The sequence below is a fragment of the Sorex fumeus genome, unplaced genomic scaffold, assembly GCF_029834395.1.
Source record: "Sorex fumeus unplaced genomic scaffold, SorFum_2.1 ptg000157l, whole genome shotgun sequence".
NCBI classification, from domain to species: Eukaryota; Metazoa; Chordata; class Mammalia; order Eulipotyphla; family Soricidae; genus Sorex; species Sorex fumeus.
Genome location: NW_026606214.1, coordinates 4,043,630 through 4,070,449, shown reverse-complemented (window position 1 = coordinate 4,070,449; position 26,820 = coordinate 4,043,630). Strand labels below are relative to the sequence as shown.

At 44.2% G+C, this 26,820-nt stretch overlaps 1 pseudogene; it reads left to right on the top strand.

Moving 5' to 3' along the window:
- The window catches only part of LOC130016588 (immunoglobulin heavy variable 1-2-like), a 37,444-nt pseudogene extending 11,537 nt beyond the window's left edge, over window positions 1–25,907 (top strand).
- Window positions 25,908–26,820: the final 913 nt, after the last annotated feature.

Genomic DNA, 26,820 nt, shown 5'->3' with positions numbered 1-26,820 from the left:
GAAATTCATATGGAACAATACACCCCCACGACTAGTTACAGCAATTCTTGGGGGAAAGACGTGAGGCATCACCTTCCCCAACTTCAAATTGTAGTACAAAATGGTAGGAATTAAAAGAGCATGATATTGAAAAAAGGCAAACTCCAGAACTATGATATAAAGATGAATATCTGGACAGAGACCCTAACATATATGATCATTTTACCTTTGAGTAAGAAGTAAGAAATATGAACTAGAGCAAGGAAAGTCGCTTCATGAGGTGGTACTGGGTAAACTGGGCATCTACATGTAAAAAAAAATGAACTCAGACCTTTCTCTAGCACCATGTACAAAAATCAGATCAAAATGGATTAAATATCTCAACCTCAGACTTGAATTCATAAGTCACAAGGAAAAAAACATAGGCAAAAGTCTCAATGACCTTGAAACTAAAGGCACCTTCAAACTTAAAACACCACAGACCAAGCAAGTGGAAGCAGAGATAAACAAAGGTGGCTTCATTAAACTAAGAAGTTTCTGCATATAAAAAGAAATTATTCCAAAGATACAGAGACAGACCACAGAATTAGAAAAATATTTATGCATTACCCATCTGAAAACTGGTTAATATCAAAGATATATAATGCCATTTCGTTGGTAAAGAAACAAACAGCACCCGGCCCAGACAAGGTCAGACCTGAACACCTGAAGAACCTGCCGTCAGTACTCATCAATACACTGGCTCGGCTCTTCACTCGCTACCTGTCTGAATGCAAGGTTCCGTCCCAATGGAAAACCAGCAGGACCGTACTACTGTTCAAGAAGGGAGACATTCATGACATTGGCAACTATCGCCCGATCTGCCTATTGTCTGTCATCTACAAGTTGTTCACTCGAGTCATCCTGAATAGGATTGGCAGAACATTAGATGAAGGACAACCATGCGAGCAAGCAGGGTTCCGCAAAGGATTCAGCACCATCGACCATATCCACACGATAACCAAGCTCATTGAGGTTTCTCGGGAGTTCAAGATGCCGCTCTGCTTAACGTTCATTGATTTAAAGAAGGCCTTTGATTCTGTTGAGACGGAAGTGGTCATTGAAGCCCTAGCCAATCAGGGCATTCAAGCCCAATACATCAGGATCCTCTGTGAGCTGTATTGCGGATTCACTACCAGGATCTCATCATTCTACAAAGAAGTGATCGTTGATGTCAAGAGAGGGGTGCGGCAGGGTGATACCATTTCACCGAAACTCTTCAGTGCCACCCTCGAGAACATCATGCGACGACTGGAATGGGAAGGAATGGGAGTGAAGATAGATGGTCGGCAACTACACCACCTGTGCTTTGCTGATGACATTGTTTTAATAACACCAAACATCAGCCAAGCGGCACAAATGCTGGCCGACTTTGACCGTGAGTGTGGAAAGGTAGGACTACAGCTGAATCTTACGAAGACAATGTTTATGAGAAACAGCCTTGTTCCTGACGCCCCATTCGCTCTCAATGGAACGACCATCTCCGAATGCAACAGCTATGTCTACCTAGGTCGAGAGGTCAACATGACAAATGACCTGGCACCCGAGCTGCGCAGGAGGAAGAGAGCGGCTTGGAACGCCTTCAAGAATGTCGAAGAAATAGCTAAGAGGACGAAGAACCTCCGGCTCCGGGCACATCTCTTTGATTCCACTGTTCTTCCTGCATTAACATATGCCTCAGAGACCTGGGCCCTATGCAAACAAGATGAGAACGCTATTCAGGTCTCCCAAAGAAGAATAGAAAGAGCTATGCTTGGAATATCACGTTTCACTCAAATGAGAGAACGAATCCGGAGTTCTGACATCCGTCGACGATCAAGGATCAGGGACGCTGTCTCATTTGCCAAGGTGTCGAAAATCAGATGGGCTGGTCACGTAATGAGATTTAAAGACGACCGTTGGACTAGAGCTGTTACTGATTGGATTCCACGGGATGTCAAGAGACCACGTGGCCGCCCACCTACCAGATGGTCAGACTTCTTCGTCAAGATCATGAACGATCGGTTTGAGGCCCTTCATGTTCCCAGAGCGAACAGATGCCATTGGGCTACACTAGCACGCGACAGGGACAAATGGAGACGTTACTGGCGCCCGCTCGAGCAAATCGACGACTAACGGGAAGTTAAGTGATAAGTGATATAATGCACTGCTATGGAGCAATAGCACAGCAGGTAAGGTTTTTGCCTTGTTTGCGGCTGACCCGGGTTCCATTCCTACATCCCTTCGGAGAGCCCAGGAAGCTATCGATAGTATCCCGCCCGCACGGCAGAGCCTGGTAAGCTACCCATGGCGTTTTCGATATGCCAAAAACAGTAACAACAAGTCTCACAATGGTAACGTTACTGGTTCCCACTCGAGCAAATCGATGAATAGGATGGCAGTGCCACAGTGCTACAGTACATATAATGCACTATAGAGCACTACAAGAGAAGACATGTAACCTAATCAAAAATGGGGAGGAAATAAATGAGCAGATACTTTCTTAAAGAAGAAACTAAAATGGCCAAATGGGACATGAAAAAGCAGTTTACATCACTAATCATCAGGGAGATGTAAATCAAGCAACAATGAGATTTAATCTCACACCACGGAGACTGGCATACATCCAGAAGAACAAGAGCAACCAGTGATGGCTCAGATGTGGGGAGAGGGGAGAAAAGGGTTCTCATTCATTGTGGGAATGCCGACTGGTTGAGCCTTTTTGGAAAACAATATGGACTTTCCTTGAAAAACTAGATTTGATACAGCCTTACCAATCTGGGGGTCCAAAACACACAGCAGAAATGCCATCTGCGTTTCTATGCTTATTGCAGCACTATTCACAATAGCAGAATCTGCTAACAACCCAAGTGCCCGAGAACAGATGACTAGTTCAGGAAACCATGGTACATTTACACAGTGGAATACTATGCAGCCACTAGGAAAACTGATGTGAAGAAATTTGCTTGTAAATGGATAGTCACGGACAGTATCTTGCTGTGTGAAAGAGTCATAAGGACAGGGGCAGATAATGAAGGACTGCATTCATTTGTGCGATATTAAAAAATTAGTCTGAGCTAATATCCAAGGCCAGAAAAAACAGGAGCCAGAAGGACTGGTGCATGGTTTGAAGCCAGCCAAAAGTGTTTGTGGGACAAAAGACAGTTAGGATAGAAAAGGGACAAGTATGACAGTAATTGGTGGAATTGATCACTTTGGGCACAAACTGATTATTGAAAGTAGGTAAAGGGATATACGCATAACCTTTCAGTATCTTTCTTGCAAACCATAATTACACAATGAGAAATACCCAGACACGGAGAGACAGATAGAGAGAGAGGAAGACGGCAAGAGAGAGAGAGAGAGAGAGAGAGAGAGAGAGAGGGAGGGAGATGAATAGTGCCTGTCATAGAGGCAGCTGGTGTAAGGAAGGGCAAGAGAGAAACTGGGCACATTGATGGTGGTAAATGTAAGCTGATGAAGGGATGGGTGTTGGAATATTATGTTTGAAACCAAACATGAACAACTTTTAATTGTATATCTCACTGTGGTTCAATTAAAAATAAATAAGTTTAATTTTCTAAAATGATCGATATCTAATTATTATGTAAAAATGATATTATTCAAATATGGACAATCTATATTTTTCTTTGACTTGGGGAACGCACCTGAAGTACTATGATTTTACTTCCTATCTGTGTCCTGGTTCCACCTATAGTGCTCAGGTATCAATTAGTGGTCCTGAAAAAAGATCTTGCGACACTTCTGTGGAGAGTATTTCATTGAACCCGTCCAAATTGCTATTATGGACAAAGTGAAAAGCTACCTCTTTCATTCAGGACTTTGAGAAAACACAAATTGATCATGTGGGCTTTCATTCATTTCTAATTAAATTCTTACCATCTTTCTAATAAATTCCAAATGATCGCGATCATGACCATGCTGTTGTTCATGAATTGCCTCGAGCAGGCCCCAGTAACATCTCCTTCATCCTAGCCCTGAGATTTTTTACAAAGTGCCATATTCAAGGGTCTTTCGGGGTTAGGAGAATGAGACCCATCGTTGTTACTGGTATTTGTTTGGCATATTAGGTACGCCATGGGGAGTTTGCCAGGCTCTGCCATGTGAGCAAGTTACATTCAGTAGCCTGCCAGTTTGTCCAAAGTAGGGATGAGATAATAAGATGTCACGTGACTGCGAATGCAGCCACGCGCTTCCGGGAGCTGGGTTTTATAGTCTCTGGGTCTTGGCCATTGATGAGATTACACGGAGGCAGGGGGCCAGTTGGTGGGTGTGACCCCTGCCTACTGGAATATGGAGGATCTGGGTGGAGGACGCTCAGCCCCGATCCGAGCAGGCTTGGAGATCTCAGCCCCGGGACCCACATGCCTTTGTTCCTCTGCCAGTACCTTCATGCGTGTGGAGAGTGGTCTCAGCATGGTTGTGGCTGGTTCTGGAGGTCTTCAGCTGCCGGAGCCCTGGTAGGGGCGGGGAGGGAAACTCAACCCGCTCCCCTCCAAGGGGCCCTGGCGAGGACAGCCAGGCATGGGGGCAGGAGACTCTGCGTTGTTCTCTTCCCGGAGCTGGGTTTTATAGTCTCTGGGTCTTGGCCGTTGATTGGATTACACGGCACCAGGGGGCCAGTTGGTTCGTGTGACCCCTGCCTACTGGAATTTGGAGGATCTGGGTGGTGGATACTCAGCCCTGATCTCAGCAGGCTTGGAGATCTCAGCCCCGAGACCTGCATGCCTTTGTGATATGATACACATGGGTATTTTTAGTATTTATCTGTAAGAGTGAAACACCTACAAAATGTGTCAAGAAGCTTTAAAACTAGAAATGCAACTTATTTAATATGCTGAAAATAATTTTTAAAATATTTTATAAAATCTATAGTCAAAATTGGTGGTTAGAAACAATATTCCCTGTTGAATGCCGACTGGTCCTGCCTTTCTGGAAAACAATACGGACAGTCCTTTAAAAACTAGAAATTGAGCTTCCATATGATCCCGCAATACCACTTCTGGAAATATATCTTGAGGATGAAAAAGAGCATGTAGAAATGACACCTGTACCTATAAGTTCATTGCAGAACTGTTCACAATAGCCAAAATCTGGAAACAACCAGAGTGCCCTAGAACAGATGACTGGTAAAAGAAACTTTGGTACATCTATCCAATAGAACACCATGCAGCTGTTAGGAGAGATAAAGTTATGAAATTTGCTTATAAATGGATAGACATGGAGATTATCATGCTAAGTGAAATGAGTCCGAAAGAGAGGGACAGACGTAGAATGACTGCACTCATTTGTGGAGTATAGAATAACATAACATGAGGCTGATACCCAAGGACAGATACAGGGGCCAGGAGGATTGCTCCATAGTTGGAATCCCACTTCTTGAGTAGAAGGGAGAAGGCAGATGGAATAGAGAAGAGATCACTAAGAAAATTATGGCTTGAGGAATCAGTCGGGATGGGAGATGTGTGCTGAAAGTAGATAATGAACCAAACATGATGTCCTCTCAGTGCCTGTATTGCAAACCATAATGCCCAAAATTAAAGAGAGAGAGTATGGGAAATATCATCTGCCATGGAGGCAGGGGAAGGATGGGGAAGGGGAGTATACTGGGGATTTTGGTGGGGGGGATGTGCACTGCTGGAGGGATGTGTGTTTGATCATTGTGTGATTGTAACCCAAACATGAAAACTTGTAACTATCTCACGGTGATTCAGTAAAATTTAAAAAATAAATAATGATTCTAAAAAAACATAAGAATGTTCCCTGTTGTCTAGTGTTGTATATTTAAGAAACAGTCTCATCATTGTGCATCTTCTCATCCTCTCCAGACTGTATCTAAGGTGTGGGTTCCAGCTCCCCTGAAACCTGCTGCCAGTGGTGGAGCTCACAGAGACAGTGCAGCTGGGGTGAGATCTGTGAGGATTCACCGTCCTGGGCTTGCAAGTGCTCTGGGACAGAGCAACAGCAAGTCATGTGATTTATAAAAGAGAATGTTTATTTATCCTGTTAGCGCCATCATGTACATGTGGTATAACATTCATCCGTCTCAATATACATATTGCCTGAGTTGCTGTTTGTCTATCTCTGTGTTTAATTTTGGTAGAATCTTGTTGAACTTGCTGAGTGTTTTGATAAGTTTTGATGTTTAATACTGACTTTTTTTCTCTCTTTTACTTTTTGGGTCATACAAGGATGGGGTTACTCCTGGCTCGTGCACTCAGGAATTACTCCTGCCTCTGCTTGGGAGACCATATGGGATGCAGGAAATCGAACCCAGGTCAGCTGAGTACAAGGTAAATGCCCTACCCACTGTGCTATCTCTCCAGCCCCAAATGCTGACTTTTTAAAATATCAAATTATAAAGCACAGTTTCGGGTTCGTTAGATTTAATTCAACCCTCTAGTGCTTCATGGAATTAGGAGTAATCTTATGTGACATGGGCTGTGTCTAGGTTCCATCATTTTGGGGGCATGTTAGGGACTCACGTGTCACTGCTCAGTTCTTGCACACTGTACCTTTGTAGCATGTGTGAGTCTTTACACAAAGACCAAAACTTTGGCCCAATTGATTGTGTGCTGAGGACCCTTTATTAAGTCTTTCTAAGCATCACATATGGGTTGGGATTCTTCAGTGAAAACTGATTAACCATGGACTGGATGGAGCCATGAATTTCCTGTGTCAGAATTTCCTGTGACAGTTACACTGCCAGTTTGGACCCAGGTTTTCCATCTGCAGTGGGAGAACAGTAGCCACCACTGAGGGACACGGAGGAACTGGGGACTGTCTAAGGGTAAAGGCCCTGGGGGGGGCTAGGTTTGGCCATCAGGGACCTGAAACACGGGGACTCTCCTCCCCCCTGCCATTTCCCCCTCAGCAATTCCTGTTTCCTGAGAGCTCCTCAGCACATTTCCTGGGCTAGAGGAAGAGGCCCAGCTCTGATAGGGCCCCAGGGACAGGCCTGAGTGCTCTGAGCCACAGTCAGCATCTCCTCACAGGGAGCCCACACACAGCCTCCCCCGGGTCCCCTCCTTTCTCTACAGAGATTCTCCCATGCAAATCTGCACTCAGGAACCAGGATTAAAACCACGTTAACACTCAGCCCAACTTGAACTCCCTCTCCCTCTGGCATGGTGTCTGAGATCATGGACCTCATGGGCAGGAACGTGCATCAGCGCTTGTTCCTCCTCTTTCTGGTAGCAGCTCCCAGATGTGAGTATCCCCTGGACAGAGGCTCCAAGTTGGGCCTGGGGCCTCTGAGCCCGTGACTCACTGTGGTTCTCTGTCCCCAGGTGTGCTGTCCCAGGTACAGCTGCAGGAGTCGGGACCAAGCCTGGTGAAGCCCTCGCAGACACTGTCCCTCACCTGCTCAGTCTCTGGATTCTCTCTAACCAGTGATGGTGTACACTGGGTTCGCCAAGCCCCTGGAAAGGGTCTGGATTGGATTGGTATTATGCATAATAATGGTGCCACAAACTATAACTCACGTTTTCAGTCTCGAGTCATCATCTCCAGGGACACCTCCAAGAACCAAGTTTACCTAAAACTGAGCAACTCAGTAACGGAGGACACAGCCGTGTATTATTGTGCAAGAGACACAGTGAGGGCAAGTCCCTGTAAATCCAGACAAATACCTCTGAGGGACAAGGGAGCTGCAGGGGTGCGTGCGACCACCAGGGTGCGCTCTGCTTCTGGGACTGTAGGGCTGTGTCCAGGAGCAGGTGGGACATTTCTTTCTTTTTTAAATTTTATTTTTATGACACAGTTTTGCTGATGACATTGTTTTAATAACACCAAACATCAGCCAAGCGGCACAAATGCTGGCCGACTTTGACCGTGAGTGTGGAAAGGTAGGACTACAGCTGAATCTTACGAAGACAATGTTTATGAGAAACAGCCTTGTTCCTGACGCCCCATTCGCTCTCAATGGAACGACCATCTCCGAATGCAACAGCTATGTGTACCTAGGTCGAGAGGTCATCATGACAAATGACCTGGCACCCGAGCTGCGCAGGAGGAAGAGAGCGGCTTGGAACGCCTTCAAGAATGTCGAAGAAATAGCTAAGAGGACGAAGAACCTCCGGCTCCGGGCACATCTCTTTGATTCCACTGTTCTTCCTGCATTAACATATGCCTCAGAGACCTGGGCCCTATGCAAACAAGATGAGAACGCCATTCAGGTCTCCCAAAGAAGAATAGAAAGAGCTATGCTTGGAATATCACGTTTCACTCAAATGAGAGAACGAATCCGGAGTTCTGACATCCGTCGACGATCAAGGATCAGGGACGCTGTCTCATTTGCCAAGGTGTCGAAAATCAGATGGGCTGGTCACGTAATGAGATTTAAAGACGACCGTTGGACTAGAGCTGTTACTGATTGGATTCCACGGGATGTCAAGAGACCGCGTGGCCGCCCACCTACCAGATGGTCAGACTTCTTTGTCAAGGTCATGAACGATCGGTTTGAGGCCCTTCATGTTCCCGGAGCAAACAGATGCCATTGGGCTACACTAGCACGCGACAGGGACAAATGGAGACGTTACTGGCGCCCGCTCGAGCAAATCGATGACTAACGGGAAGTTAAGTGATTAAGTGATGACACAGTTATTATTATATCACTCTCTCTTTGTCTTTGTCTATGTCTGTGTCACTCTCTCAGCATTGTGGTTTTCAGTACAGGTACTGAATTTTCGTTCTTTTACAATTCTTTTTTCCCTTTTTGGGAGATAATTTTCTTTCTTTTTATTGAAATACGTTAATAAAATGCTTACATTCTCTTCTTTCTTCTTTCTTTTTTTAAATTTTATTTTTTATGCAGCACTGGCCTCCCGTTGTCTATCGATTTGCTCGAGCGGGCCCAGTAACGTTCCATTGTGACACTTGTTACTGTGTTTGGCATATTGAGTATGTCACGGGTAGCTTGCCAGGCTTTGCTGTGAGGGCAAGATACTCTCGGTAGCTTGCCGGGCTCTCCAAGAGGGGCGAAGGAATCAAACTCGGGTCGACCAGGTCGACCTACCCGCAAACACCCTATCCGCTGTGCTATCACTCCAGTTGTTTATGATACAGTTATTGTATCACTGTGAGATCTTTGCAAAGATGTTCATACTTAGGTTTCAGTCATACAGTGTTCTACCACCCTTCCCTCCAACATGGACATTTCTAGTTTCCCTTCCATCACTGCCCACACCTCAGACCCTCCACCCTGTCCACCTACCTCTATGGCAGGCTTTTTTTTTTTTTTTGCTTTTTGCGTCACACCCAACGAAGCTCAGAGATTACTCCTGGCTCTGCTCTCAGGAATTACTTCTGGCAGTGCTTAGGGGACCCTCTTGGATGCCGGGGATTGAACCCGGGTCAGTCACATGCAAGGCAAATGCACTATCCACTGTACTATATCTCTGGCCCCTATGGCAGGCACTTTTCTTCACTCTCTCTCTGTCTCTTTATCTGTCTATCTCTGTGTCTTTGTCTCTGTCTCTGTCTCTGTCTCTCTCTCTCTCTCTCTCTCTCTCTCTCTCTCTCTGTCTCTCGTCATTTTGATTTGCAGTACAAATACTGAATCTTTATTCTTTTACAACTCTTTTTTCCCTTTTTGGGAGATCATTTTCTTTTCTTTTTATTAAAATATGCTAAACGATTTTAATAACACAATAATGTTAATTTTACTTATTACTTTCACTTCTAGTACAAAATTGATTATTCTATCTCGTGTTCAAGTTCCCTTAGAGACTGTTATATCCCATAAGGTCAGGTGTGGTTAATTTTTCTTCAAAAAGATCACTGGTTTTCACAAAAAGAGATTTCTCTCATTACTTTCTTTATTGTCACTGAGGGAACATGATGACAACAGTCTGAGAGTTGATGCTTGTGGGTCACAAACTCCCTGCGCTTCTCCCAGCACCAAATCCCCACAGACCCCCACACTCTGCTGTGGCCCCTGTGCTCGGCCTCTTCTTCCCAGTGATCTGAGACCCCACCTGATTCCTCAGGAATCCCGGAGTGTGGTTAAGATGCAGGGGTTGTTATCATTGGATCCTGTCCATCCTGACACTCTGTTCTCTGTGTACCACAGATGAATGACATCATCCTCATTTTTCCTTCTCCCAGACTAACTTCATTTAATCTGGTATTTTTCACTTCCATCCACGTTGCAACAAACTTTAATATTATGTTTTCCTGTAGCTGCATAACACCCACTGTGAAAACACCACGACTTCTTATCCGTGAAACTGCCATTAAGCACTAGTATTATTTCCATGTCCTGGTCAGTATATCAAATGTTGCACTGAAATTGTATTTATTTATATCTTCTCAAATTGATGTTTTCACATTTGGGCATAACTGTCACTGTCCTGTCCTCCCATTGTTCATCGATTTGCTCGAGTGGGCCCAGTAACGTCTCCATTGGAGACTTTGTTGTTACTGTGTTTGGCATATCGAATACATCACGGGTAGCTTGCCAGGCTCTGCCGTGCGGGTGAGATACTCTCGGTAGCTTGCCAAGCTCTCTGAGAGGGGCGGAGGAATCGAACTCGGGTCGACCATGTTGGCTGCGTGCAAGGCAAACACCCTACAGCTGTGCTATTGCTCCAGACATTTGGGCAATGTTACTAAAACTGGAATCACTGGGTTATATGGTGTTAAGCTGGGGATTCTGGGTTTCCAAGAGGAAGGACGGACAGAGACATGAACACGATAACACAAAAGCAGTCGGCGTTTTATTCCGGTATACTAGGCTCAACTATCTTACCCACAAAGTAATTTCTTGATAATGACCACGACTTCAGGCAGCAAAGGCTTAATGACATAAGCAGTACATGTCTTATTGTTTCAAAAAAATCTTACTTAGTTATGAGTCAAAGGTGTTTTGGCAAGTGTATAGGGTAACAGTAGTTAGGCAATAATTAATAATTTTCAGAATCAGTACCAATTTTATGGTTACATAGATTTCTCCTTCTTTTAGGGTTAACAAAAAGCAACTTCTGAGGCATTGTGAGAACTGATTAACTAAGAACATTTGCTGAACCCAGGAACTTTCCCAGGTGGGTTCAAGTTGGCTAGTTACACATTACTTTATTGGTGGGAAATGGAATCTGTTTCAGTTCCAGGAACTGAACCTGAGGCTTACCTGATTTTTCTCATTTCTGCCGCCTGTCATGGCGTCAGTTTTGCCCTTACAATGGAAAGTCTATTTTCACTTTTTATAGAAGTGACCTAGTATTTTGCATAGACATTAAATGAGAGAACATTCCAACAAGTTAGAAACATAAGCAGGTAGCCTAAATGTCATGAAGAGTTAGAATAGTTTCCATGTTCTGCCATCAAACACTACAACAAGTGTATGTTCACGTATATCTTCTCAACTTAAGTTATTCAGGTTTGGGAGTAGATATCCAAGCAAAAACAATTGGTCATATAGAAACTATTTTTGATGAAAATATTTATTTAATCACCATTAATCACAAAGTCAGAAAATTATATATATATATTATTGTGGAAACTTTGTTTTTAACTATTTTTTGAGAAATATCCTTACTATTTTTCATTCATGTAAAAGCGAAACATTAACATTCCAAACCAACCTTGAAACCACATTCCTCTCTGTGGACATCCCAGCCCACACTGGTAGTTTCCAGTCTCAATATTGGACATTCTCACTGGGCTGAGAGGATCCACCACTGTCTTTCTGATTGACATTTCCCTGACAGTCAGTGCTGAAAACACTTTCTATGCCTACAGCCCATGGGGGTGTCCCCTCTAGGATAGATTCTGTGCATGTCCCCACACCGTTCTATGATGGGGGATTTACTGTCACGGATTTCCTTGTGTGGAGGTTTGTGAGTGCTGTCAGTATCTTAGATAATAGGGTCAGAATTATGATGTGTGATGTGTAAACATTTCCTCGCTTTTTATCTGCTATCTTTTTATTTCAGTGCAGCTGGGCTTGCCATTTATTTTATTTTTTTTTAAAAAAATTATTAGTAAAACACCATGAGATACAGTTGTAGAATTACAAATTTTTGTGCTTGGGTTTCAGTTATACAATGATCGAATACCCATCCCTCCACTAAAGCCCATTCTCCACCACCACTGATCCCAGTATCCCTTTCACCCCCACCCCCCTCATTCCACCCTGCCTCTGTGGCAGTGCATTCCCTTTTGTTCTCACTCTTCTTCTGGGTACTGTGGTTTGCAAAAGAGGCACTGAGTGGCAATCACGTTCGGTCTATAGTCTACTTTCAGCATGCCTCTCCCATCCTGGGAGGATCCTCCCAACACCCTTTATTAGGTGCTCCCTTCTCTATCTGAGCTGCCCTTACCCCTAACATGTGCGGCTGGCCTTCAAGCCATGGAATAAACCTCCTGGAACTTATCTCGGCTATTCTTGGGTGTTAGTTTCCTATTTTCTTACTTTATTTTACTCAAACTAATGCAATCTTTCTATGTATGTCCCTCTCTTTCTGACTCATTTCACTTAGCGTGATATGTTCCATGAAGTACCACTTGTATGTAAATTTCATGAATTCATCTTTTATAACAGTTATGTAGTACTCCATTGTGTAGATGTACCAAAGTTTCTTTAACCAGTCATCTGTTCTCGGGCACTCAGGTTTTTTCCAGATTCTGGCTATTGCAAACAGTGCTGCAATGAACACACAAGGGCAGATGTCACTTTGACTAAACTTTTTTGCCTCTCTGGGATATATTCCCAGGAGTGGTATTGCTGGGTCAAATGGGAGCTCCATTTCCAATTTATGAGAATCGTCCATACTGTTTTCCAAAGGGGCTGAACCAGTTGGCATTCCCACCAGCAGTAAAGAAGGGTCCCTTTCTCGCCACATCCGCACAGCACTTGTTACTTTTGTTCTTTTGGAGGTGGGCCAATCTCTGTGGTGTGAGATGATATCTCATTTTTGTTTTGATCTGCATCTCCCTGGTGATTAATGATGTAGAGCCTTTTTGCCATTCTGATTTCTTCTTTGAGAAAGTTTCTGTTCATTTCATTGCCCCATTTTTTGATGGGGTTGGATGTTTTCTTTTTGTGGCGTTCAACCAGTACTTTGTATATCTTTGATATCAACACTTGTCAAATGGGTATTGGGCGAATAAACTTTCCCGTTTTGTATACTGTCTTTGTATTTTGGTCACTGTTTCCTTTGAGGTGAAGAAGTTTCTTAGTTTAAGATAGTCCCATTCGTCTATCTCTGTTTTTACTTGCTTGGCCAGTGGCGTGTCATCTTTGAAGATACTGTTCCCTTCAATGTCAAGGAAGGTTTTGCTAACTTTCTCTTCAATGTACCTTATGGATTCCGGTCTTATGTTGAGGTCTTTAATCCATTTTGATTTACTTTTGTACATGGTCTTAGGCAGAGATCTGAGCCCAATTTTTGCATATAACTGTCCAGTTTTGCCAGTACAATTTTTTAAAGAGGCTTTCCTTAACCCACTTCACATTTCTTGCTCCTTTTTCAAAGATTAGATGATCATATGTTTGTGGGGAGATGTCAGTATATTCAACCCTGCTCCATTAGTGTGCAGCTCTGCCTTTGTTCCAGTACCATGCTGTTTTAATTATTATGCTTTGTATTAGAGTTTGAAGTTAGGGAGGTTGATTCCTCCCATTTTCTTTTTCCCAAGAACTGTTTTAGCTATTCGTGGGGCCTTATTGTTCCATAGGAATTTCAGGAATGTTTTCTCCATTTCTTTGAAGAATGTCATGGGTATCGTTATAGGGATCACATTGAGTATGTACAATGCTTTGGGAAGTATTGCTGTGTTGACAATGTTAATTCTCCTCATCCATGAGCAGGGGATATCTTTCCATTTTCTCGTGTCCTCTTTTATTTCCTGAAGTAGCATTTTGTAGGTTTCGTTGTACAGTTTCTTTACTTCCTTAGGTAAGCTGATTCCTAATTACTTGATTTTCTGGGGCACAATTGTGAACGGGATTGTTTTTTTCATGTCGCTTTCTTCTCTCTCACTATTTGCATATAGGAAAGTCATGGACTTTGGGGTACTACAACTTTACTATGTAACCTGCAACTTTACTATAAAAGTCTATTGTTTCTAGGAGTTTCTTGGTAGAGGTTTTAGGGTTCTCTAAGTATAGTATCATATCATCTACGAACAGTGAGAGCTTGATTTCTTCCTTTCCAACCTGAATGCCCTTAATATCTTCTTCTTGCCTAACCGCTATTGCAAGTACTTCATGTATTATATTGAACAGCAATGGAGAGAGTGGACATCCTTGTCTCGTCCCTGAATTAGAGGGAAGTCTCTCAGTTTTTCCCCATTGAGGATGATGCTTGTTGTAGGCTAGTGATAGATGTCTTTAACTATATTGAGGAAAATTCCCTGTATACCCATTTTGATGAGGGTTTTCATCATAAACGGGTGGATCTTGTCAAATGCTTTCTCTGCATCTATTGATTTGATCATATGGGCTTATCTTTTGTTTTGTTGATATGATGGATTATGTTGATTGATTTCCGAGTGTTAAACCATCCTTGTATCTCCGGGATGAATCCCGCTTGCTCATGGTGTATGATTTTTTTGATGAGTATTTGAATTCTATTTGTTAGTATTTTGTTGAGAATCTTCGCATCCGAATTCATTAGGGATATCAGCCTGTAGTTTTCTTTCCTTGTGGTGTCTTTGTTTCTTTTTGCATTAGAGAGATATGGAATTCATATAAACTGTTTGGGAGTGTTTCTGTTTCTTCAATTTCCTGGAAAAGCTTGAGAAGAACTGGCAATAGGTCCTCTTTAAATGTTTGGAAAAATTCGCTAGTGAATCCATCTGGACCTGGGCTTTTGTTTGGGGGAAGACTTTTGATTAAAGTTCCAATTTCCTTGATGTTAATAGGTCTATTCAGGTACTCCGTATCTTCTTGATTCAGCATTGGGAGATTATAGGAAGCCAGGGATTTTCCATTTCTTCTAGGTTCTCTTGTTTCGTGGCATGCAGACTTTCAAAGTAGTCTCTGATGATCTTTTGAATTCCTTTGGTTTCTGTTGTGATATCCTCCTTCTCATTTCTGATTCAGTTCATTAGGGTTCTCTCTTTCTTTATGAGTCTTGCTAGTTTATCAATCTTCTTTATTTTCTCTAAGAACCAGCTCTTGGTTTCATTGATCTTTCAGACTGTTTTTTTTTTTTTCGGTTTCCATGTCATTGATTTCTGCTCTATGTTTTATGATCTCTTTGCTTCTGCCTGGTTTGGGCTCCTTTTGTTGATCCTTTTCTAAGCTCTTGAGCTGGGAAGTCAGGTTGTTTATGTGGGCCCTTTCTTCCTTTCTGAAAAATGCTTGCAAAGCTATAAATTTTCCCCTCAACACGGCATTAGCTGGATCCCATAGGTTCTGGTAGCTCGTGTCTTTATTCTCATTTGTTTCCAGGTATCTTTTGATTTCATCCTTGACTTCCTTCTTTCCACTCGCTATTCAACATTGAGTTGTTAATTTCCAGGTATTTGGTTTTGTTTTCAGTGTCTGTGTGTGTGATTCACTTCTATTCTCAGTGCATTGTGGTCTAAAAAGATTGTTGATACTATTTCTACCTTCCTGATTCTATTGAGGTATGTTTTGTGGCCTAGCACATGGTCTATTTTGGAAAATGTTCCGTGTGCACGGGAGAAGAATATGCATTCTTTCTTTTTGTAGTATATCGCTCTGTATAGGTCTATAAGGCCTCTCTCTTCAATTTCTTCCTTCAAAGTTAATGTTTCCTTGCTGAGTTTTGTTCTTCTTGATATATCCAGAAGTGATAAGGTGATGTTGAAGTCTCTAGCTACTATTGTTTCGCTAGCAATGTCCTCCTTAAAAATCTGTTAGCAGTTGTTTTAAATATTTCGCTGTTTCCAACCAAAAGGAGAAAGAGAACAAAAAAGAATGCCTTGCCACAGGGGTGGGGTGAGATGGGGAGTGAGGGATGGGAGGGATTCTGGGAACATTGGAGGTGGGGAATGGGCACTGGTGGAGGGATGGGTACTCAATAATTTTATAACTGAAACCCAAGCACAAAAAACTGTAAGTCTACAACTGTACCTCATGGTGTTTCACTAATAAAAATTTAAAATATATATTTAGCTGCTCCCTCATTAGGTGTGTATACATTTAAGAGTGTGATTTCTTCCTGTTGTACGTATCCCTTGATGAATAGAAAATGGTCTTCTCTGTCCCTTCTAATCTTTTTCAACCTGAAATTGTTGTTGTCGGATACTAGTATGGCCACCCCAGTTTTTTTGAGGGAGCTGTTTGCTTGCAGGATTGTTATTCATCCTTTCACTTTGAGTCTGTGTTTGCTCTGACTGTTCAGGTGAGTGTCTTAGGCAAAAGAATGTTGGGTTCTGTCTCTGAATCCATTCTGCCACTCTTTGTCTCTTAATTGGTGAATTTAGACTATAAACTTTGAGAGAGATTATTGTTATTGGGTTTTGTGTCACCTTTCTGTAAGGGTCTGTTGTGCTTGTCGGATGTGTCTTGTCTTGTAGTAGCCCCTTTAGCCCTTGTTTTAGGTTTGGTTTTGAGTCTATGAAGTTCCTGAGCTGCTGTTTATCTAGAAAATAGTGTACCGTTCCTTTGAGAATGAGTGAGAGTTTAGCCGGATAGAGTATTCTCGGTGCAGCATTCATTTCAGTGAGGTAATTTTCAATATATCCCACCATTGCCTTCGGGCTTGGAGGGTTTCCTCTGATAGGTCTGCTGTGAATCTAAGGAGTGCTCCTTTGTATGTGATTTCCTTCTTTGACCTTGCTGCTTGAAGTATTGTTTCTCTATCTGTGGCATCCATGAGTCTAACTATGATATGTCTTGGAGCGTTTTTGTTAGGGTCTCTTTTAGCTGACACCCTTCGGGCTCCTTGAATATGAATGGCTGCATTGTTCAGCTCTGGGTATTTTTCAGAAACAATTTGTTTAGCCATGGCTTTTTCATTGGGATTGTTTCCCTGACCTTCTGGTAGTCCAATGATTCTAATGTTGTTCCTCTTGGAATCATCTCCTAGGACTCTGATTTGCTCTAGAGCTACTTTGAGGTCTTTTGCCATTGTTTGTTGTTGCCTGTTGGCTTGGTGCAGCTGATCTTCCAGCTCACTGATTCTGTCTTCAGCTAAGGTCATTCTATTGTTGAGGGCGCAGACTCTGTTTTTTATTTCATCTATGGAAATACATTTATGTATATATTTATTCGTGACATTTCTGTTCATAGCTTTTCAATTTCTGCTCTTATTTCTTTCTGTAATATCTCAATTGTTTCTCTCATGTTACTGGATATCTCTCTCACTTTTCATTGAATTCATTGAACATCTTCATTACTTTATATCTGAATTCTTTCTCAGAGAGATCCTTTAGGTGTGTAGTACCTACTGAGGCTTCTGAAGTCTTTTCATCGTCCTCCCCACTTGGTGGGGATTTTTGTTGTTTCTTCATGTTGGTGTGGAGGCATGGGGACTGAGATATTACAATAGATTTCTTTGTATGACTAAGGTATCTGTGGACGCATGAGCATCTGCCCGCTGGAATTTAGGCAACGCCTGCTTCTACAGAAGCCATGCCCACTTCTGCAGAGGCCACGCCCCCATGGGTACCTGGTGTTTTGGGGGGACGGGTACTAGCTGGGAGAGGAAGAAGACCGGCACAGCATTGGGGACAAACAGGAAGAGGTTCATGGATGCTGGGGCGTCCCAGAGTCCTAGAGGACGCCTCTGGCCTTACCATCTAAAATATTTAAAACTATTTAGTGTTTTTGGTTGCTTGTTCATTTGATTTTACTTTTAGACTTGATTTATAATCAGAGTCAAACTATTGATTATATCTCTCAGATCATTACTGAGAGTTCTGCCTACACTTTCCTCAATGTTCTTAAGGACATTGGCCCAATCTATAGTTCATTAATGAACCTTAAATAAAATTCTTTGGACAATGTAAGACATGGATTCGGTTGCTTTTTATACTTTATTTGTGCCAACCACATGCACAAGCAACCACGTGCCAACAATTACTGTGGTAGATCTAAGGAATTATCTCTGGGATCCAGATTTCATTCCATTGTGTGATCATTTATGTACATTAATGTAACAAACACATAATTTGCACAAGAGTCATTGAGGCCCTGGCTAGAACCAGAACCCACCCTGCTCATTCCAACCTAGCTCAGGCCCTGCCAGTCCCATTAAGATTATGTCACAGGCACCTGTGGCTGCCTGAAGTTTTAGAGTCTCCGCACTGGTCAGATATTATGAGCAGAGCACAAATCCATGTCCAGATCACCCAGCACCTACAGTACCCTACATCCCAAGAAGCACCAGGAAAAATGAAAAACAAAGGAATACTATGATTTCAATGGGAGGGGACCAAATCAGGTAAACACTCAGGTATATCTGAATGCTCTCTGTGGAAGACCTGAGAGTAACACTTCTGTCAGTGGTCACTGAGTTTAAGAAAATACTGACAGGAAAACTGAAATATCTGAGGAAAGAATGAAGGTGTTAATGAAAATATCATTTCAGAGACAGAGGGATTCTAGGGTGGGCAGGGTGCTGGCCTTGCACATGGCCAACAGGGATTTGGTTCTGGCATCCCTAGTTGTCCCCACACCCAACAGAAGCCTGCCCCTGAGTACAGAGCCAGGCTTAAGCTCTGAAATGCGTGTGGAGTCAAAACAAAAATAAAAAAGAAACACTTAATTCAAGCTAAAATAAAGGCACTTAAGAATGGACTTCAAGAATGGAAAAAGCAAAAATAGAATTTAGAGTTGCACATTTTGTGTGCATCTTGTTGCTGTGCCTCATGTGATAGTGAGCACAACCATGCAAACATCTCTCAGATTAATGCTTTTCATACAAGAACCCAAGGCTCATTTAGGTGAGGAAGGTAAGTTTGAAGGTCTCAAACTCAGTGAGAAATTAGCGGGGATTATGAGTACAGTGTCAGCACTGTTTTGCTTTTGTGCTGTGGAAGTTGAAACCACACCCCAGAGGTTTGCACAGAGAGGCTGAGGGGAGACCAACACATACTGTGAAGACACAGAAGGGGAGTGTCCCGACTCCAAACTCACCGTGATTCACGTTCTTCACAATTCCATATCTGACAACTCACTGACAATCTAGAATGTGTTTGCACCCAGCCCAGAGTATGACTTCGGTTTTGTGCGTGTGGTCAGCAGGGGACAGGCATTGTGGAATTCCAACAACACACACTCCAAGTGCAGCAAGACACATGATGCACTGATTTCTCTCCCCCGGGGCCTCCAATCTGCTCCTCCTGACACACGTTTCTTACATGTAGACAGAAGCTTCGGGTCTGTAGGGAAAGTACTACTAGTCCCCTGCTTTCCACTTAAGGGCACACGTCGGTTCCACTTCTCCTTTGATAAATGTCAGCACTGATCTCTGACTCCCCTCCCTCCCGATCCCCCACGGCCCCTTAGCCCAGGACAGAGGTAGCTCCTCTTGGGGTTCTGACATGGTTGGCGCCAACACTTTTCTCAGGAGCACTGGGTCCCGATCTCAGGCTCTGCAGTTCTGGGGTCAGAGTGGAGAGGAACAGGGTCAGTGTCACCCTGGGGACTTCTCTGCCTTCCATCTCACTTTACAATGCCCAGAGGAAATCACACCAACTCTGGGGACCACTGGGGACAAGGGGATATTAGGAGGGTCAGCCCTATCAAGCACATGCCCCCAAGCAAGAATCGCCATGCCAACACCAGGGTCTCATATCCCCATCGGCTTGAAGTTAAAGTGCTTTGGAGAAACATTGGCAACTGACTTATCCCAGGAAGGCCCAACTGTCACTGGGCCAAGATCTCTTGACCCTGGGTGGGAGGGGGAAGACCAAGTCTCTGTCTGCCCAGGGTCCAGTGTTGCCCCACCCACATCTGGCTCTTGCCACTGCCAGAAAATGGCTCGTCTTCAGGATTGATTTGAGAGAGGCCAGAGAATCACCTGCTCTTGAGCATCCCAGCTCAAAACCTGAGGACCACTGCCACCTATGAAGCTATGCAACAGCCCCAAACTTCACAGGGCTGCCAGTCCAGGAGAAATGTGGGAATTGGATGGGAACATTGAGTGGAAACCCACTGCGTTCATGAGTGAAACACTACTACAGAAGGCCCAAGCTCACCTAACAGCTCAGGAAATACACAGGCTGGGATTGTAGCAACACTGTTAGGAGAAAGATGCTGTAACAAACAGTGTAGCACTGTAGTACTGTCCTCCTGTTGTTCATCGATTTGCTTGAGCAGGCACCAGAAATGTTTCACAACAAATTGTGAGATTTTTTGTTACTGTTTTTGGCATATATAATACACCATGGGGAGCTTGTCATGTTTTTCCATGTGGGTGAGATACTCTCAGCTTGCCGGGTTCTCTGAGAGGGGTGAAGGAACCGAACCCGGGTCGGCCTCGTGCAAGGGAAGCACCCTACCAGCTGTGCTATCGCTCCAGCCCAAGTAAATAAACGAGTAAAAATAAAATGGAGATGACAAGAGAACCGTCCAGGCTGAGGAGATAGCACAAATGGCAGAGCACGAGTTTCGCACGTCCAAGGCCCTGAGTTCTACCCCTGGTTGTATATCCCCAGCTCTAGCACCACACAACCCTGGGACCTCGAACATCCAACCAGTCGACCCAACCACTTAATCACTTAATCACTTAACTTCCCGTTAGTCGTCGATTTGCTCGAGCGGGCGCCAGTAACATCTCCATTTGTCCCTGTCGCGTGCTAGTGTAGCCCAATGGCATCTGTTCGCTCCAGGAACATGAAGGGCCTCAAACCGATCGTTCATGATCTTGACAAAGAAGTCTGATCATCTGGAAGGTGGGCGGCCACACGGTCTTTTGACATTCCGTGGAATCCAGTCGGTAACAGCTCTAGTCCAGCAGTCGTCTTTAAATCTCATTACGTGACCAGCCCATCTGATTTTCGACACCTTGGCAAATGAGACAGCGTCCCTGATTCTTGATTGTCGACGGATGTCAGAACTCTGGATTCTTTCTCTCATTTGAGTGAAACGTGATATTCCAAGCATAGCTCTTTCTATTCTTCTTTGGAAGACCTGAATAGCGTTCTCATCTTGTTTGTGTAGGGCCCAGGTCTCTGAGGCATATGTTAATGCAGGAAGAACAGTGGAATCAAAGAGATGTGCCCGGAGCCGGAGGTTCTTCATCCTCTTAGCTATTTCTTCGACGTTCTTGAAGGTGTTCCAAGCCGCTCTCTTCCTCCTGTGCAGCTCAGGTGCCAGGTTATTTGTCATGTTGACCTCTCGACCTAGGTACACATAGCTGTTGCATTCGGAGATGGTCGTTCCAACCAAAAAAAATATGTAAAGGGCCTTGTTTACCATTGTTGTGAGGTATGGATGTCATACAAACTCCTAACGAGGAGGGTCCATCATGGAGAAGATGACAAGCCAAGTAAATGTCAGCCCCTTGCCATGCTAGCATGCTTGGCGTTTCGGAAGATCTTTAGGTCCAGACCTGTCTGTTGATGGATTACCTGGGGAAAGAAAAGAGGGGTGGCTGAAACTCTGCTCAGGAGTCCTCATAGGTAGGGTGCAGCCACAGCTCCATTAGGCCTCGGGTGGCCCACTGGTCACACCAGCCCAGGGGCTGGAGAAGCTCCTCCTCTGAAATGGTCAGCACCAGAAACAGGAAGTTGCTTTTTTCCCTCTCCATTCTGAGCCAGCATTTGCTCTCATTTTAAAAAGCATTCACTGTCTGCAGCCTAGCCCTTCCCCCTGCCCTCGGCAGCCCCACACAACCAACCGTCATCTACCAGGGTCTCGGCTACCACGAGGATCTTACCCGCAGGCTCTGGCCCCAAGCTGGCTGGACTGCAGGGCTGAGGACACGGGAAAGGACTCCACACACAGAGGCTCCTGGAACATCTTACAAAAACTAAGTGAAAAGCAGTTCTGGGGCTGGAATCCATGCAGCCCCCCTGGGCCACCGCTGGCTGGGCTAAGCATACAGGGTCATCCACTCTAAATGGAGTCCTGAAGGGAACATCAGTCTCCTGAACACAGAAACCTTAACAGCAGTGGTTGTTGAAACTGAGCTTCCTCCCATTCCCGGTCCCTTCCCTACATGTGGCCTAAGGCAATCTAGCCCCGGGAATGTTCAGTGGGAAAACAAGCAAGTCCAGGAAGCCTTATTTGGGACTTCTCCAAAGCCCCCTTTACAGGAGTGGCCTTGCAGAAAACTGTATGGGGGAGACTGAATTAACCCTTTTCCATAGCCCCAGACCTGGGAAAGAGGCCCTAGAGTTGATGTTTCAGGAATGAGTGAGAATACTCAGGTCACATTTTCTGGTTTTTTTTTTGGGGGGGGAGGGCAAGCCCAGTAGTGCACAGAGATAAAGTCAAACAGTGTAATGTCAATTAATTATTGCCTGCTCAGGGATCCAGCTTGGGAGCGGGGAACTGGGACATTGGTGGAGGGAAGAGCACAGTGGTGGTGGGACAGGTGTTGGCATGTTGAATACCTGAAACAACTGTATTGTGAAGAACTTTCTAAATCACAGTGTTTAAAGTAATAAAGGAGGCAGACAGACAACCAGACAGACAAAGAGGACAGCGTTTCCATCAGTGATCGAGTATGAACAGGTCATTTCAGACTGAGCTCGTGCTGGGTCTTCAGTGACAAGGGGATTTTTGGAAAGGGTCTTTCATTTCCAAAATTCCACTCCTCCCGGGACACATGTTCTGCTTCAGTGTCATTTAATGTTAGATGGAAGAGGCACCTGATGGAGTAAAAGAACCGACCGTGGCCCTGGTGGAGTGCGACAAGAGTGGAAACAGCAGGACCCCTGAGTAGGGACACCCAAGCTCTGATAGAGATGAAAGATGCGCAGATACGGACAGAAGCAGAGTGACTTCAGTGGAAATACTGAGACAGGGCAGTTGTGGATAAATTTTTGAAAGTTAGAAAAACTACAGAGTCCATGAAAAATTTAAAAGAAACATATGGAACTGTTTAAATCCCATCAATGGCCAAGACCCAGAGACTATAAAACCCAGCTCCTGGAAGAGAACAGCGCAGAGTCTCCTGTCCCCGTGCCTGGCTGTACTCGTCGGGGCCTCTTGAAGGGGAGCGGGTTGAATTTCCCTCCCCGCCCCGACCAGGGCTCCGGCAGCTGAAGACCTCCAGAACCAGCCACCACCATGCTGAGACCATTCTTCACATGCATGAAGGTACCGGCAGAGGAACATAGGTATGCGGGTCCCAGGGCTGAGATTTCCAAGCCTGCTCGGGTCGGGGCTGAGCATCCTCTACCCAGATCCTCCAAATTCCAGTAGGCAGGGGTCACACCCACCAACTGGCCTCCTGGCGCCGTGTAATCCGATCAATGACCAAGACCCAGAGACTATAAAACCCAGCTCCAGGAAGCGCGCGGCTGCATTCGTGACATCTTATTATCTCATTCCTACTTTGGACAAACTGGCAGGCTACTGAATGTAACCTGCCCACACAGCAGAGTCTGACAAACTCCCCGTGGTGTACCTGCTATGATAAATACCAGTAACAACGTTGGATCTCATTCTCCTAACCCTGAAAGATCCTTGAATATGGCACTTTTTAAAAATTCTCAGGGCTAGGATGAAGGAAATGTTACTGGGGTCTGCTCGAGGCAATCGATGAACAACAGAATGGTCGTGATCGTGATCATTTAAGTATAATCTAAAATAAATTTCTACCCCAAGATAATGCACAGTAGACCCCAACTCCAAAATGCAAAACTCAGAGAGCCAGAGTAATAATACAATTCGTAGGGTGCTTTTATTGCTTTCACCAACAAGGGTCATCCTCAATGTCCCATATGGTTCCCCTGACCACTACCAGGAGTAATTCTGTTTTCTTAATTTAATTTTATTTTTATAAAGTTGTTCACAGTATTTGATTACATTCAATATTCAAACACCAATCCTACTACCATTTCACCTTCCCACTACCATATTTTCCATCCCAAATCCCAACCCTGCCCTCAAAGCAAAACCAAAATAATTTATTTTGTATTGCTTGCTATGAATAGTCCACTAAAAATGAAAGAAAAGATTTTTTAGAAGAAAGTGTGTGAAGATTGTTTTATTTCACCCCGTCATTAAACCCTTCTATAATAGATTAGTAACAAGTTGTTAAAGATTAAGCCTTGTATGATTATATATACATCTGTATAAATATATTTCCCACTGATATGGTTGCCTTCTACTTATACCTCATCAAATGTGGTGTACTACTCTTGATACATTGTTCTGTAAAGTGTGTGATGTCCAAGAATAGACTCTCTCCAGAGGTCCGTCCAAGTGTGTAGAGAGTGGCTGTGAGCAGGGAAGCAGTTGAGTTCTGGAGGTTTTTGGCTATTGGGGCTGGTTTGGTTGGGGTACGACGGGCCTCACCCAAACCCCCTGCGTTGCCCCAAATGAAACAGCCATTGTCAGGAGCTATGAGTTATCACCAAGCATCACTGAGTGTGACACAAAACAAAAAGCAAAAATAAAATACAAAGAAATTTTCTATTAACTATGTACTTTGTAAAGAGTTATAAGATATAACTATGTCATAATTTTTATGGAATGAAATAAGTAGTGGGAAGGATGATTTTCATTTGGGCATTATTTGTAGAGGCACAGATATGAAACAAATTTTTAAGTATGATTATGATTGTAAGCATTCTAAACGATGGTTATATTAAAAAGTTTTTTGAACCATAAACAATGCAAACTATTTTCATTAGCAACTTGAAATTGAAATAATTGTGATCATTTTAACTTGCTGAGACAGATTATTGAAATAAGTGAGGAGCCTCCTATGACCTGTTTCAATGCTTCATTGGCAAGTGCTCAATCCACCAGCCAAAGTGTGTGTTAAGCGCCCCAATGGGACAAGGAGGTCCAAGGTAAGGAAGTTTTCCCTTATAGACTTGGTCACCTCATGCTAATCCTTCTCAGACTCTGGGGTCAAATGCTCTCTGGGCTGTGGAGCTCACAGCTGTCTCCTCACTCAGGGCTGAGTCTCTGGGGAAGGCAGAGCTGTGGTCAAGAAGATGATTCTGTGGTGTCTTGTCCTATGCCTGGTGACAGCCCCCCTGGGTGAGTATTCCAGATGTGACAGAGTCTAGGTGAGGGAGTGACTGCAGGGACTGACAGTGATTGATTCTCCTTGTCCCCAGGTGCTGTGTCTGCACTGACCCTGCAGTAGTCTGGCCCAGGCCTGGTGAAGCCCTCCCAGACCCTTTCCCTCACCTGCTCTGTCTCTGGGGGCTCTGTCACCAGCAGTTACTGGTGGAATTGGATCTGCCAGAGCCCTGGGAAAGGGTTGGAATGGATGGGGCTCTGGTCAGGTGGTACCATCTACAACACAGCCTTTCAGGGGCACATCTCCATCACGGCTGACACCTCCAAGAACCAGTTCTCCCTGAAGCTGAACTCAGTGACCCCCGAGGACACAGCCCTGTATTACTGTGCCTGAGGCACAGTGATGGAAGTCAGGGTGAGACCAGACACAAACCTCCCTGCTGGGAGAGTGTGAACTGCAGGAGACCACGGCCAGCAGGTGGCGCTACAGCCCTGACCTGGAGGAAACATCTCAGAGGAGCAGGAGCTGATGGCTGACTGGTTTTCTGCCTCTCATCTAAGGTCTTTTCTAGCATTCTGACTCTGCGTCTTCCACTGTTGTCCCCGAATTTGATACGGCACGTTTACTTCACAGAACTATATCAAAGAAAGCCAGTACCTTAGGAATCCAAGAGAAACAAGCCTGCTAATAACCAATTTTTATTCCTTTGTTTTTGCTTTACAGGACAGGATCTCTCTGTATTACGAGTACATAGAGGTTTATCCCTCCAATGAGCCAAAAGTCAGTCTCCTTGAATCCTCAGGACTACAGATGGATTAAGACATGACGTCCTCAGGTTGCTGAGGGCACTTATTCTTCATGCTAAAAAATGAGGTTTATGATGGTCAGAGCACCGGCTCATCTTCATCCACCTCCTTCTCTTCATCACTTCATCACTATATCCACCATAGTGTTTTGCTGAAGCCTCCTTTCTTCTGCCATATTTTCTGTCATAAATCACAAAGGAGGTCACTTTTATGGTTAGAGTCCCCTTCACAACAGACGATGAGCCCATGATCGTCCATCCTACAGATGGGCCAGGTCGGTGATACCCAGTCATGGAATATGCATGACAACAGCATCTCGTGTATCCTTGGGTTTCAGAGAGACATTCCCTAAGAGTGTGGGCCCAGTGATCAATCTTTAATGTTGGTGACTTTTCCCATTGTTACTCTATTCTTCACACAAGCAACTCTGAGGGACAAGCATTGCACAGGGAGCAGTCTCTTCCAGAGTAACCTGAGGAAGAGTATCAAGCCCATTTAGGTCACAACAACTGGCTACGGGTAAGAGTAATCTCAGATGAACACAGTTTATCCTTGATAAGGGGCCCCTGTAGCTCTTCAGCTACCTCCTCAGTTCTGGGCTTGAGGCTTCACATCAGAAAAGCGTCCCCAGACTTCCCAGGGAGTAGATCCTGGGCTCTCTGTTCCTGACTAGGGAACGGGCATTGCCCTCGCCAATGTTTATGGAGCATCTCATCTTCATACTGTGGTGCTCACGGACCCCAGATACCTGTTGGGAATAGCAGCATCTCAATTCTTACATGCCTGTGTGTGAACATATGTTCATGCAGGGAAGGGAAGGGTCACCATTAAAGTACATACCTTCATTAACTTACCTGGCCTAAAAAAGACCAACATTAAACAGAAAATAGCAGTACTAGGTAACAAGCTAAAATATCCATTATTTG